The sequence below is a fragment of the Trichosurus vulpecula genome, chromosome 7 (genome assembly GCF_011100635.1).
Source record: "Trichosurus vulpecula isolate mTriVul1 chromosome 7, mTriVul1.pri, whole genome shotgun sequence".
NCBI classification, from domain to species: Eukaryota; Metazoa; Chordata; class Mammalia; order Diprotodontia; family Phalangeridae; genus Trichosurus; species Trichosurus vulpecula.
The window spans coordinates 42,462,457-42,476,636 of record NC_050579.1 but is presented as its reverse complement, the minus strand read 5'-3'; the positions used below and the strand labels follow the sequence as shown (position 1 = coordinate 42,476,636).

The following is a 14,180-nucleotide window of genomic DNA, read 5'->3' as shown; positions in this document are numbered from 1 at the left end:
GGGGGGGCCTCCCATATCATGGTGTGATTAATCCCAGCCAATTATATTGCAAATACATACTCATTTTTAATCTTATCCCATGGTCTGAGATAGTCTAGGGGTATGTTGATATATTTCTTCATAAATAAAATTTCAACATACCTCTTACTTAACCAACCAAGCTCTGAGCCCCTGCTTAATGATTTACTAAACTGGAGAAATCTCATTTCCCAACAGTGGTTACTCATCTTTCTTTATTAAATCCCTTGGTCTCCTAGGAATAAATACCTATTAAAAGTACTAAGTATGCAATGTATTAATAATGAAATCAATGACAAAGCCAAGATAGAGAAAATCAGTTACGTTATTTTAGCTGTGAAAAAGTTCACAACCAGAGGTTTCTCAATGCAACTGCAGACAACCACTTCTGAGAACACAATCCTATACCATTTAGATTGTTCAGGATACAAAATAACACTACTTCAAGACTCTTCTTCATCCCTTTTTGCAAGGTAAGGGTCATAGTCATTTTGTTTGGAAAGAAGATCTCCGTATTCTTTGTCTTCTCTAGCTTCTCTCCAGTTATGGCAGAACAAGTGAATTCAGTCTCTCAAGCCATCACTCTCTTTTTAATTTGAAGGCAATTGGGGTTAACCCCGACCCAGGGCCACACAGCAAGTAAGTGTCTTAGGCCAGATTTGAACTTGGGTCCTCCTGACTCCTGGGCTAGTGCTCTATCCACTGTACCACCCAGCTACCCTTCAAGCCATCGCTCTCAACAGTCTCTCCAAACTGACAATTAAAACCGCCACTTCTAAAACATTCCATTTGGTTCTTAAAGAAACGGTATGGTCTTTTTCCAGAGCCTAGAGAATAAGATGTTACATTAGGATAAACTAGGAAGACTAGGGCAACTACTACCTGGAAGAACTTTAACATAATTCCATAGTGGATAGGTTAAAGAAACTGAGTAAGAGAATACAGGAAATAACTGCTGCTTTCAAGTACTTAAATTACTTTCAAATGGAAGAGGGATAAGAATTATTCTGCTTAACTGAAGAGGGAAGAACTGAAGGCCAATGGGTGAAAGTTGCAAGAAGTAAATAAAGTTACGTTTGATTTTCTTAAAAACTTCTTAATAATTAAGAGCAACACAAAAGGCTACCTCAGGGAGCAGTGGGTTCTTCTCCCACCACAAAAGAATGTTCTTTTTTATTACAAATTTAGACATCAACAACGAAGAACATTTCAATATGCAAAGAACAGGAGATTATCTTTTAATGTATAAATTGAGTTTTTTAAGTGCATATTAAATTTAATGTGATAGTAACAAAACTACCCGGTTATCTATCACCCTGTGAATCTCCTGCTTCTCTCCCAAGTATTTTTAAATGTTTAATTAACATCTTTTCTTTCTCTTCTTTTTTCCTATCACTAACCACTAAGTCCCCGCCCCCACAAATGGAAGTGTTCCTTGTAACATGTCTAGTCTAGCAACTACGTCTCATTGCGCAGCTTTTAAAGATCCTCAGACTAGACTCCTGTCACCTTGCCTCTCATATCCAATCAGTTACCAAGTCCTGTCATTTCTACCTTCACAGGATCTCTCTCATGCACCCCCCTTCTCTCCTCTGACACTGCCACCTCTCTACTGCAGGACTTCATCACCCATTACACAAGCCTGGGAGTAGATTGGCCTGCCTCAAGTCTCTCTCTGCTCCAATCCGTCCTCCAATCAGCTGTCAGTGATCTTCCTAAAGCACAGATCTGACCTGGTCCTTGCCCCTATTCATTAATATCCAGAGGCTTCCTATCACTTCCAGGATCAGATATAAAATTCTCTTTTTGGCTTTTAAAGCCCTTTATAACCCAGCCCTTTCCCATCTTGCCAATCTTCTCCAATCCCCTCCCCTCCACACACTGCAATCTGGTGAACATCAGCTTCCCTACTGTTCCTTGAACAAGACACTCTATTTCCCAACTCTGGACATTTTAAATGGCTTTCTCAACGTCAACCTCTCTGTCTCCTCATTTCTATCTTGTGGCTTCCTTCTAGTCTCAGCTAAAATCCCACCTGTCCTCCCCCTTTACTGCTTATGCCTTCCTTCTGAGATTAGCTCCAATTTGCCCCACTCATCTCGTTTGCCCTGTCTATATCATTGTTTCCATGTTGTCTCCCCCATTAGCTACTTCAGAGAAAAGACTGTCTTTTGCCTTTCTTTGTATCCCCAGCACTTAGCATATAGTAGGCAATAATTATAATTTTAAAATAATATATAATACATTTATATTTATTATTAAATATTTATATATAATAATAAATGCTTGGTGATTGACTGACAGACTAGACCACCCCTTGTTGGGGGGACTGGGAGGGGGCACACAGACAGCACTGTAGAGGGGATTCTTGTTTTGGTACATGATGGATTAGATGATCTCCGAGGGTGAACTGCCACCATCCTCACAAATGAAGAGTAGCAATACTCAAATGACCTGACTTCAGCCCACAGGGGCTTTTGTTTCCCCTCTTGTGACCACGGTGTAAAAACATGCATCACCTAGGAGAGAAGGCCATGGAAGTATTTCGAGCATTGTGCAAAGGGGAAAACCTTATTAGTGAATGGACCACCTTGTGGGTATCAAGCTATTAACACTTTTAATAAGGCAACTACACATACCACAACCACTCGCTGAGTAAGAAAGTCTTTGTAACATATTAAAATTCCACTAAGGGTATTATTGAATCAGACTTGATGGTGTGGCGAGCGCTGTCTTCCGCGAAGGCATTTATCAAAGTCCTATTTTTCACCCTGACCTAAAAGGGAAAACAAATGAAAGCATTATTAGTAGCCAGTTAGTGTTTCTGATATCAAGCAATTGCTCTTAGGGACAATGTACACGGAAGAGCGGGACAAGAAGGTGCAAGAGCGAGCAGGGTTAGCTCAGAGAGAAGATTAAATGATCATGCCCTGGTCAGAGCCAAAACAGAAGCCATGGCAATACCAGGTCAGACTATACTTCACTCATCATTGCATTTTACAACCCTGAATTTAGTGGAAAGAAAAAACTCCAGTGTCATAATAACCAACTTTGAATACTCTGTGGTAAACGAGAAAAATTTAAAAGCTAACTTTAGAAACTAGATTCAACTATGGCTGCTCTGTAAATGTTTTATCTCACTCTGATGTGCAAAAATCCAAATTTGAAGAGTCCAGTTAATTAAGGTTACTGCCCAGCCCCAACCCCTCTCAGCTTCTTGGTTAGGAGACCTCTTCCCCAGGACGCACCACCAACACTGCCCTGTGTCATCCCAGAGAATTATGCCTTAGTCTTCTATTGGGGGGGTGGGGGGAGGGGCACCCTAGGCAATCAGGGTTAAGTGACTTGCCCAGGGTCACACAGCTAGTAAGTGTCAAGTGTCTGAGGTCACATTTGAACTCAGGTCCTCCTGATTCCAGGGCTGGTGCTCTATCCATTATACCACCTAGCCACTCCAGTCCTCTATTAATTAACATAGTGAAAACTGAAAGGTATGGGCCAAGTAGGTGGCACAGGCTGCCCCTGGGAACCTACTCTCCTCTGTGCCCCCCATCAGTTCCTCAGCCTGGTGCATAGGAAGGGCTTAATAAACGTTTTATTTATCTACCTACAGTGGGCCACACACACATTCTTCCCAGCTTCTCAGAATTATCAGAAAAACAACAATGCCTCAGGCTTCTGTCATACCTGCTCCCCCATCTCCCATTTTCATGTATTTGTAGACCAGGTCAACACAACCTGGAGGGTATGTTCTGGTAATCTGGTTCTTTGCCATCCTCTAGCTAGCAAATTCCCTGATATGCTCCCTGCTTTGCCAAACCTCATCCAGCTCAACTTCTATGGTGCCTTCTGAAACCCTAAGGTATCATTTACAGATTCCCCATCCATCCTAGATATTTCTCATACAATAATAAAAAAAAAAAAAGATCTTCTAATGGGAAACCTGAATCCTTCCATAAAGCAGTAATCATATCGCTAGCCACCACTTTCAATACTGGACATTCCTTTTAATAATGCCCTGAACACAGGAAGAGCAAGCAAATTTCTTGGTCCTCACTACCACTCCCAGATATCACTCAGCAACCTTTCCTCTCCTGAGGTCCACTCCATTCATCCATAATCACTGGGTCAATCAAATAATTATTAAGTGCTGACTGTGCCCTAGGGGCTAGATGCTGGTGATACAAAGATGGAGACTTTCTGGAGCAGTGGGTGAGAGAGTAACCCAGAGGAAGGCAAATGACACAGCTCATGTATCCAGTACAGACTGCCAAATTTTGTCCCTTCTACCTCCACATCTCAAAGCTATCCCCTTTTCTCCACCCACACAATTTACATTCTGTTAGGACAATGTATGTGCACATGTATGTATGTAGGTGGGTATGAATAGACAACAAGGATATAAGGTGATGATGGGAGCGGGGTGGTGGTGCTTGAGATGAATACTGGAGGAAATGAGATTCCAAGAGGCAGATATAGAGGGGAGGGGTGGCAGGGGAGTGAATTCCTGGCATGGGGATGGGAGGAAGTTAATGCAAAGGCAAGTAGATAGGAAATGGAGTGCCACATATGAGGAACAATCAGGCCAGGTGCACGCTGGGATTGTATTATGTAATAAGGCTGGAAAAATGGAGGCCAGGTCATAAAGGGAATTAAATGCCAAAAAGAGGAGTCTGGATTTGCCTTTAGAAGTGAGTGGAATTCTACATTTCCCCAACTCTTTTTTTTTTTTTAGATCTTTTAAATCTTTTCATGTTCTTATCTTTATACACAGGACTTACTCCTCAGATCAAAATGTCCTACATATATTTCTATATTAACTCATGAACCTGGATTTGATCCAGAATCAAATATAAAATCTTACATAATCTGCCCTCTTTCCACCTTTCCAATATTCTTACACCTTACTGCCTTCTACATATTCTGCGATCTAGTGACAATGGCCTCCTTACTATTCTCAGCAGCTCCATTTCTGATTGTCTTTTCTCTGGCTGTCCCCCACGCTTGGATTGCTCTCCCTTCTCATCTCCATTTCCTGGCTCTCCTGGCTTCCTTCAAGTCTCAGCTAAAATCTCACTGTCTACATGAAGTGCTCCTAAACCTCAGTTCCTTCCCTCTGAGCCCAGTCCCAATTTATTCCACAAATATACCATGTTTTTCCATTGTTGTTTACATGTTCTCTCCCCCATTAGACTGTGAGCTCCTTGAGAGCAAGGATTGTCTTTTGCCTTTCTTTGTATACCCAGTGCTTAATCAAGTAACTGGCATATAGTATGCAATTCATAAATGTACATTGAGTTGCAACTCCAAAAAAAAAGAAAGAAAAGAAGCGAATGGAAGTCATTGGAGTTAATATTGTGAAGAGGAGGGATACGGTAAGGTCCAAGCTGGGGGAAAGAAACCCTTAGGCATCTATCTGGGAAGAGAATGGATTGGAGAGCTAGAAAGGTATGGCAAGAGTCCAGGTATGAGATGATAAGGGCCTGGGGGACGGCGAGGGGTTGGGTGGGTGAAGACGACTTCCATGACCCTGACTTCTGACCTTTCCCTTCTCTGATCAAACACAACTGATACTCCCAGAGCTTAGCACAATACCTGGAACATGGCAGGGGCTTCGTCAATGCTTCATCTCACTAAGCGTGGGCATTGCCCAAGGCTCTACCTTCTCTATTCTCTCTCCTTCAATAAGACTTCCACCCCAATGGTTTGGACCATCAAGTCTAAACAGATGACTCCCAATGCCTTTGCTGAATATCACCATCTCCACTTAGATGTTCCAGAAGCATCTCAAACTCAATATGCCCCAAATGAAGACATCTTCTCCCCTGAAACCACCCTTCCTCTAAACCTGTCTGCTTCTGTCTAAGGTATCACCGTCCTTCCAGTCACTCAAACTCCCAAGTGAAAGGTCAGCCCTGACTTTTCCCCTCTCCCTCACCCCAAAAGACAGTTTCTAAGTCCCCTCCATTTTACCTCCTGATATCAGCATCCATCCCCTTCTCTCCATGCCCTCATCAGCCCCAACTGGGACCACTGCGGATTTCCTGTCTCCTCTCACCTGTACCCTGACTTTCCCCGGTCTAAATTATCTCCCTAAAGCACACGCCTGATCGAGTCACTCTTCAAAAATCTCAAGTGGTTCCCTCCCTCCTGCTTCCAGGCTAAAATAAACCCCCCTGCCTGGGTGTGTAAAGCCCTTTACTACATAACTCTGACTTCCCTTTCCTGACATTTCATATCACTCCCTCTTTCTCTCCTGGTTCTCCTTTCTCCTACATTCCAATCAAACTGTTTCACAAACTAGACATTCTACCTACTCATCACTTCTGCCTCTCAAGAGCCTGCTCTTCCTTCAGGGCTCAGCTGGGCCTTCAACGGTCCTTGTAGTAGCTCACGCATACACACTCAATCCCCCATCAGCATAAAGCTTCTCCAACAACAGTTCTTGAATAATCAGGTGAATAGCTTCTTGAGGGCTGGGACTCTGTTTTTATATTCCCAGTGCTCAGCTTCCTGCCTAGGACAAAGCTTGAGCCTAATAAATGTTAAGTTGGAATACGGGGCTTAGTCATACCACTTAAAAATACCTTGCTTTCGAGATTTTCTGTTGGGTTTCTTGCAATAATAGGCTTCCTCTGGGCAATTAAATTTGCAAAATTGTTCTTTAGACACTACTTGTCAAGCAACTAGATGTTGCATCAAACAAAGTGTATTTGTAATGTGAAATCTCTTTCCATTAAACCAGTTTTATAGCTAATAAAACCTGACTATAAAATCACAGCTAGGCTGGCTTAAACTGATGATGCCTCAAGGTGTACAAAGTCTTTTCCCCGCTATGATGATCATATTTTATCTTCAGAAAGTAGCAGAGTAGTATAGCGGATTAGAGCACTGGCCCTGGAACCAAGAAGACCTCAGTCCAGCTCCTGCCTTGGACAGTGGCTACAACCCCCATAAAATGAGGAGCCTAGACACAGTCCCTTCCAGTTCTAGATCTATCGTCCTGGGAGGCACATGCTATGAGCATCCCAATTTTACAGATGAGGAAACTGAGGCTCAAAAATGTTAAGCGACTTACCCAAGGTCTCAAGTTAATGTCAGAGGCAGAATTCAATCCTAAGTCACTCAGACTTCAAGTCCAATGCTCTATTCGCTAAATAGCAGAGTCCCAGAATGGAAAAAAGGGTCAGCCTTAGAGTCAGCATACTTGGGTTCAAGTCCTGCCTTGGACTCATACTAGGTGGTAAATCTCTCAGTGCCAAGTGCATAGATATCCCCTAGTGGAGAGTTTCCACACAGAACTTTCCTTAAACCAATGAAATTGCAGGATGAGACCAAAATGAAAATGGCTTGCCAACTTCATAATGGTAGTGAGAGATGGTGGAATCTAGACCCCAGGTCTCTTCTTCCAGGGCTCCTCTCTGTCATTGCCCCCGCCTTCCTTACAAATAAGATGTTTGCCGTCACATTGTATTTCCTCTGCTCACCCCCTCCTAAAATTATGAATGAGCAGTGGCCTGTTTCCTGGAGGAAGGAGAACCCTGGATAATCCCAAAATGGGATCATCAGTCCCTGAAGGCTTGAATATTTCCTTGGCTTCATGACTGACAGGCAGAGTCACTTATTGGTTTGGCTGGCCATGTTTAGTAGAGGACCCTGTATCTCATACATGGTATAGCCAGGGTCTAAACAATCTTATCATCAACTTGAAGTCACCACCTGCTTCCTTTGGTCATTTGGAAACACCAACAGAAGTTGGCACCCTGGACCCTGGAACAAATGACTTCCCACTTTCCAACTGCACAAGTGTCCCATCTGATATTCAAAGAACTCCTGTGTGGAGCAGCTAGGTGGCACAGTGAGTAGAGCACCAGCCCTGGAGTCAGGAGGACCTGAGTTCAAACCCAGCCTCAGACACTTGACACAGGTACTAGCTGTGTGACCTTGGGCAAGTCACTTAACCCCAATTGCCCTGCCAAAACAACAACAACAAAAAGAATTCCTGTGTGTATCAACCAGGTGTCTATACAGCTGCAGAGGACAGCTAGGTACATGGGGGGAGGCTCAAATGTAGGAATGTGTTGTTTCATCCCTCGGCCTCCCATATCTAGCCAGCCCCAGGCCAAGAGTCATCTCATTCAACCATCACCCCCAGAAAACTGGAACCTAGCCAGGTCTGGCATCTTCCCATCTAAGACAAGCTGCCAGTGTCACAGAACCACAACCCTCTGCACCCTCCAAGCCCAGTTAATCTGTTCAATTTAGAGACTCCTCTCCTCACCTCTCTCTATGTTCCCTCTTTATCTCATCAGCTCCTGTGCATTTAACCACCATTACTAAGCAGATGACTCCCAAATCTAGCAATCCAATACTCATTTCTCTCCTTGGCTCTAGTTCCATGTCTCCAATTGTCTGACAGACATCTTTACTTGGACATTCCATATGCATCTCAAAATCAACACATCTACAACAAATGTATTACATTCCTCCCCTGAACTAGAGGTTCCTAACTTTTTCTCATGTCCTGGACCCCTTTGACAGTCTAGTGAAGTCTATGGATCCCTTCTCAGAATCATGTTTTTAAATGCATAAAATAAAATCAATGATCAAAAAAGAAACCAACTATACTGAAATACAGTGATCAAAATATTTAAAAAATAAATTCATGACCTCAAGGACTGAGGCCTCTACAAGCAATAGCTTTAGCAGTGACAGCCCTACATGACCCATGGACTTTCTGAAGCTTACGACCCACTGGTCCAGAGCCGTTGTAGTCTTACTACAAATGTAAATCGTATTTTAAAAAATAGTAAGGAGATACAGAAACTCGCACAAAATCCACCCCTCCTCTCAGAATTCTCAGTCCTTGACTCTTCTCTCTTAGTCTCACCTCCCACATCCACTGATATCCTGCTGATTCCACTTCCTCGACACCTCACCTCTGTGGCTTTCTCTCTACTCACACCACAACCACCGTAGTCTAGGTCCTCATTACCTCTTGCCTGGACTGTGGCAAAAGGCCTTCTACCATCTATTTCTTCCTTCTGATGGGGTGCTTGGACCCCAATTCCAAGATCACATTTCTCCCTAGCTTCAAAACACTATCCCTGACAGTTTTCTCCCCATCCCAAGAACACTGTGCCTAGCAATGGCTCATGAATGGCCCCAGTAAGACAAACTACCTTTCCCTGAAATTATTCATGACTGGGCTTCAATAAAACAAATTATCTTTCCGCATCACAAGAATAAAGTAACCTGTGATGAAATTCTCTAGTAAAAACAGAACTATCTTGTAACCACAAAATTACCATATATTGATTCCCAAAGTTATCATGTTTAATCCAGAGGTCAAGCTATGGACATCAACTCTCAAAGCTATCTTGCTACAGACCTAAGACTAAAAGTATACCCAAGAAACCCCTTCTCCTGCTTTCCAGTAGTGAATAAGACCTGTGACCAAGGTTGTAAGTTATCACCCAGTTAGCACATCTGCCAGATAATCCACTACTTTTCCTATATAAGCTTTAGCATCATTCCTGTTAGGTTGCAGGTTCCCTAAGAACTCTTGCCCGCTGAAAAGCCCAACAATAAATCTTTGCCACCTTAACTTAAAGAATGCTTGAGTCCATGAATTCATTCCAGACGACCCTCTCCTAATACTTCAGTCCTCCAGGGATCCCTGAACCTCTCAAACCTCACCACCTCTGCAATCTCATTCTCCATGTGGCTACTAAATTACCACCAACCAAAGAAGCTTCCATGACTCTCCATTACCTTTAGGATAAAATAAAATGCCCTCTGTCTGGCAAGGAAAGCCCTTCAAAATCCGGCTCCAGGCTCTCATTCCAGGCTGATTATGTAGAACTCCCCCTTAATACCCTCTAAACTCTCATCAAAACTGTCCTTTTTTCTGCTCCCTGTACACAGCATTCCATTTCCCATGTCCATCCCCCAAACTGGAAAAGCTTCCCCTCCTTTCCTGGAAGCCTCAGCTCCCCTGAAAGCCCAGCTCATGCGCCAACTCCTTCAAGAAGAATTTCCCGATTCACTTGCTTGTCTCCCCCCATATCCCCAAATCACTCTTTATTTTGTTTCTTAGCTGTGACTGCGTTATGTTATGTTCCTCTTTGAGGGTGGGGATTGTCTTTTCTATTTGGGTGCTATTGTGGGCCTAAAAGGTGTTTAATGAACACTTATTGACTGATTGAAATGTAGTCTCTTCCAGGAAGCCTTCCCTAACTAGCCCTAACTAGTGATTCCTGCTTCTTCAAGTGTATCAATTACTACATGCTTCTTATGCCATCTCATTATATTGTTTCACTAGAAGGTCCAATCAAGCCACTATCACTAACTCATAATTATCCTTACCGGACAGCAACACTCCAAGAGAGCAAGAATCATGCCCTACTAATCTTTGTACTTCCTGGCATATCTAGGACATAGGAGGTATAAGATGAATATTTGATGAACGAAGGAACTCAATACAGTGAAACACAATTAAGATCCTACAATAAGTAAGGTACCATGGAAAAATATCAAAAAAGTCCTCCTTTAAGGGCTTATACTTTGCTAAGGGAGATACAAGTAATGAGGAAGAAGAAAACAGTAACTGCGACGGGGTACATCACAGAAGACTTCACAGAGAAGGTGGCAGGTAAAGTGAGCCTTGAAGACAAGGATGACAGAAAGTGGAAGGAGGGAACACATAGCAGGAAAGGGGGACCTAGAGGAAAGATGGCAGCCCAGTTTGGCTGGATCACAGCATAGGAAAGGAAGTAAACTAAGTAACTAAAATAAACTAAGAGGTGAAAAACAAAGCAAAATCAGATTGTGGGGTCTCGAGTGTCCCTCTGAGGAGCGCTTATTGCATCCTAAAGGCCACCAGGTTCCACAGAAGAATTTCTGAATAAAGGAGGGACATGTCAGGGATGGATGGGAATAATGTTTTGGAGCCAAAAAAAATTAACAGGATTTGGCAACTGATTAGAAATGTAGAGGGAGACAAAAGTGATGTATAGCAGAATGTCAAATCGACAAGCATTTATTAAGCACCTACTACCTGCCAAACACTGTGCTAAGGGCTGGGGATACAAAGAAAGACAAAAACTATCGCTGCCTTCAAGGAGCTGACAGTCTAATGGGGAAGACAACAAGCAAACAACTACATGTAAACAAGCTAAGGATAGGATAAATAGGAAATAACCAACAGAGGGAAGGCACCAGCATTAAGGGGAATCAGGAAAGGCTTCTTGAAGAAGGTGGCACTTTAGCTGAGGCCTGAGGGAAGCCAGAGAGGCAAGAGAGGAGGAAGAAGAGCATTTCAGGGGTGGGGAACAGCTGAAAATGCCCAAAGTTGGGAAATGCAGAGTCCTGTGCAAAAAACAGCAGGGCAGCCGGTGTCACTGGATGAAAAAGGATTGTGGGGGACGAGAGTGGTGTGTCCATGGTGGGGGCTGGGGACGGAAGTGTATAAAAGTAGAAAAGGGGGGGTCATAAAGGGCTCTGAAAGCCAAAGAGAGGATTCTATATTTGATGGGGGAGATGATACAGAGTTTACTGAGTAGGGATGTTGACATGGTCAGACCCGCACTTAAGGAAAATCATTTCGGCAGCAGAGTAGAGGAGAGACTAGAGTGGGCAGAAATTTGAAGCAGGCAGACCCACCAGGAGGCTATTCCAATAGTCCAGGCAGAAGGTGATGAGGGCCTGCTCTAGAGAGGTGGCAGTGTCGTAAGATAGGTATCAGAAAAGGTGTGAGGCACTGGTTTTTCACCCATTTTGCGTCGTGGATCCTTTCTCAGAATGTTTTTAAATGCATGAGATAAAATACAGAAGATCACAAAGAAAACCAATTACACTGAGCTCAGTATGTCATTTTTTTTCCCCACCCAGTGGACGCGTGGTTCGGAAGCCCTGCTGCAAGCACCGGCCGCCAGACTCGGGGGTCAAGGTGCCCGGATCGGAATCTTGGGGGCGACTCAGTTTCTCCTGCCTGTAAACTGGGCATTCCTAAATTCTGCGTTCTCAAGGCTTGGGGGGGGGGGGCCTGAACGGGGAAAGTGGCCCGAGGAGACGAAGGTGGCTTAACCCTGGAGCCCGACCCGGATCCGTGGAGACCAGAAGCACCACCTGCGCAGCCTCCCTCTGAAACTTACCCAGGCTCTGCGGGCGGGCCCGCGAGACCCGGCCACGTGAGCCTCGGGGAGGGGAGGGAGGCGAGCAGGCTGAGGGAAAAGGAGAAAGAAACCAGGCACGCGAGAACGCCCGAACGCGCCGCAACTCACCCCAACTCACCCTCAACTCCTCACGGAACGCCCGGAGCTCCTCCCGACTGGGCCGACGCGGCCGCCGGCGGGCGTTTCCGGCGGGATGACCAATCGGGACCTGGCAGATCTGTCACGTGAGGCATAGGTCCCGCCTACCACGCTGACGTTTCTCCACCCGCGCTGCTCCGTCTTCATCTTCTTGGCTTGGTCCGGCTTCCGTAGCCCATCCCCATGTTTCTAGCTGGGAATGGTAAAGCGATTCTCGGAGGCCGGACTCAAGGAGGCGGCGCTGGGGGCGGGCCTAAAAAGGAGCGCAGAAAGCTGTCTCCACGCCACGCCCCCTTAAAACATTTTTTTTAAAAAAATTATTCCAAATTTGATCAACAACCATAGAGACCAAATTTTAACAATTGGGCTGACAGCTCGCTGAATTCGGAGTCAGGGTCAGCGAGCACTGATTAAGCACCTACTGTGTGCTTAAGACAGTCCCAGATCTCAAGGGAAACAACGTGCAAACAACTGTTTGCAGCAAGTAGGGCCATCGACAAACCACTGATCCTGGAATCAGGAAGTTACTGTTTTTCTGTCCTGGCTGATTCTCCGGGACCCTCTTTGGGGTCTTATTGGCAAAGATCCCGGAGTAGTTTGCTAGTTCCTTCCCCAGCATATTTTACAGATGAGGAAACTGAGGCAAACAGGGTGAAGTGACTTGCCCAGGTCACACAGCTAGTGTCTGAGGTCACATTTGAACTCGGGTCTTCTTGACTCCAGGCCCTGACCTCTACCCAATTCTCCCCCTCACTGCAGGAAGACCTGAGTTCAAATGTGACCACGTATACTAGCTGTGTCACTTCACCCTGTTTGCCTCAGTTTCCTCAACTGTAAAATAAAGCTAATTAATAATAGCACCTTCTTCATAGGGTTGTTGTGAGGATCAAATGAGATGTAAACAGTTCTTAGCACAGTAGGTGCTTCATAAATACTCATTCCCTTACCTACGTACAAATATATCTACAAGCCAAGTTGGCGATAACTAACATTAGGACTCTGTCTTCTCTGTAAAATAAAGAAGTTGGACAAGGTGGTCTTTAAAGACCTTTCCAGGTCTGTTCTGATACTTTAGGATAACACGAGTCTCTGGAGGGGTTGCCTTCAAAGCCCCTTTCAAGCCCCCTCCCCATAAGCATCTATTTTCTATAAGGATCACCGCTCCCCTAATCTACCCCCACTGTCACCCCCATCCCCACCCAATAATCATGCTTCTTAGATGCCAGGATGTAGAAACAATCACCGTAGCATCTCTTTATCAGGAATAATTAGTTAGAATTGGTAGTTACCAAATGGTCTGATGGCTGGCGATGAGTGGACAGTTTCCCTGGGAGCAGCCTGGTAGTATTTATCTTTCTCCCCAAAGAGGAGTGTCAGACCTACCCCCAGTCCATAACTGAGAGGACCTCCTTGTCCCAAGCATAGTTTATGGTGCTTGCCCCAATTGCAAAACCTCCTAATTATGGCTCTGCTGCTTTCTGACTTACCCTCTGATGATATCCCTGCTATAGCAAAGGAGAGAAAAATCTAGTGCTTACTTTTTCTCGGGATACAGTTGCCATTGTCTAAGAATAAGAAAAGGAAGTATTCAGGTGGATTTCTGATTTTGAATAAAGCAGTCACATAAACTGAAATTATAAATATAACCCTAACTCTCTATTTATTAGAAAACAATTCTATTTTCACTCTTTCAAAATCATCGTTTCTTCCTATGCTGAAGAAGTGGACAAAAATCAGTGGGAAACAATTAAAAGCCTGTCATTTCCATATCATTCATAGCATCATTGTCAAATGATAAGTACTGAAAGCATTCCACGTAAAAGGCTTCAAAGAGTTGGCTAGAGACAT

General features: G+C 44.2%; 1 long non-coding RNA gene and 1 other non-coding gene across 3 annotated transcripts; both read right to left on the bottom strand.

The window, feature by feature from the left end:
- Nucleotides 1-2,249: 2,249 nt before the first annotated feature.
- Nucleotides 2,250-12,353, bottom strand: LOC118858460. 2 transcript variants are annotated; one of them, XR_005010941.1, is made up of 3 exons: nt 12,313-12,353; nt 2,658-2,794; nt 2,250-2,537 (listed from the first exon to the last, which is right to left on the bottom strand). It is a non-coding gene; the product is annotated as an uncharacterized LOC118858460 (long non-coding RNA). The 2 variants fall into 2 exon arrangements; XR_005010940.1 differs by lacking the exon at nt 12,313-12,353 and adding an exon at nt 12,174-12,272.
- Nucleotides 2,918-3,014, bottom strand: LOC118858857. Its single transcript, XR_005010980.1, has one exon. It is a non-coding gene; the product is annotated as a Z30 small nucleolar RNA (small nucleolar RNA).
- Nucleotides 12,354-14,180: the final 1,827 nt, after the last annotated feature.